Here is a 1,345-nt window from a genome sequence, read left to right as displayed (position 1 = left end):
ACCATGCCCAGACAAATTCTTTAAGATAAATGTAAATTTTAGAGTTATTGTAACATAAGCTCTAAGTAATTTAAAAATCTCTCAGTCGGCCGGGCGCGGTGGCTCAAGCCTGTAATCCCAGCACTTTGGGAGGCCGAGACGGGCGGATCATGAGGTCAGGAGATCAAGACCAGCCTGGCTAACACAGTGAAACCCCGTCTCTACTAAAAAATACAAAAAACTAGCCGGGCGAGGTGGTGGGCGCCTGTAGTCCCAGCTACTCAGGAGGCTGAGGCACGAGAATGGTGTAAACCCGGGAAGCGGAGCTTGCAGTGAGCTGAGATCCGGCCACTGCACTCCAGCCTGGGCAACAGAGCGAGACTCCGTCTCAAAAAAAAAAAAAAAAAAAAAAAAAAAAATCTCTCAGTCATGCTGATACAGACAGGAGACAGGGAAATACTGGGTAGAAGAGGTTCCCCAGCAAAGGCTCCACCCCCACGCCTGGAACCTGCAGCCCTAAGTGAGAACAGGCATTCCTGTTTTTGCCCCAAAAAGTTGCCTTTTGGTCCACTATACCCCCATATCCTGTACCCATGTAAACTTCAAACCCCGGGCTCCCAGAGCAGATGAGGAGACACGCAGATGAATGGCAGAACGGTGCAGGAGAGAAAGTGAGATGAGAAGGAGGGTTTGAACACTGAGAGGAGTTCAACTGGGGGCAGTTGGAGTTCTGCTAGATGGCCATACTCAAGGAGAATATCATCTTCCCACTCCATTCCCCCTTCCAACTCCCCATCCATCCTGCTGAGAGCCATCTCCACCACTCAATAAAACCACTGCATTCATCTTTTAAGTCCATGTGTGACCTAATTCTTCCAGGAAGCTGGACAAGGGCCCAGGTACCAAGAGGGCCTCACTTAAGCCATCTGCAGATGGCAGAACTAAAAGAGCACTATAACACTGGCGCTTCAGGAGTCACAGGCACCCACCCCCTAGACGCTGCCCTGGGGCCACAGCCGAAAAGCACTCACCCTGGTTCCCGCACCTGCTTGGCTACCTGCTCCCCCTCCCGTAAAGGGTTTGAGCTCACAGTGGCTGGCAGAACACAAAGCCACATCCCTGTTGCATATCCCCCAAGGGGTCCTGGGAACTCTCTCACCTCAATGTTTTTAGCTGTGTTGTTTTACAATGATAATTCTTTCCTTTTTTTTTGTAATAAAGATAGGGCCTCACTCTGTTGCCTAGGCATCATTGCAGTGGTGTAATCATAGCTCGCTGTGATCTCAAACTCCTGGCCTTAAGGGATCCTTCTGCCTCAGCCTCCTGAGTTTAGCTGGCAGACAATAAATATTTCTGATAAAATTGA

Source organism: Rhinopithecus bieti, unplaced genomic scaffold (assembly GCF_001698545.2).
Source record: "Rhinopithecus bieti isolate Rb0 unplaced genomic scaffold, ASM169854v2 scaffold_6536, whole genome shotgun sequence".
NCBI lineage: Eukaryota > Metazoa > Chordata > Mammalia > Primates > Cercopithecidae > Rhinopithecus > Rhinopithecus bieti.
Note: the sequence above shows the minus strand (reverse complement) of the source record.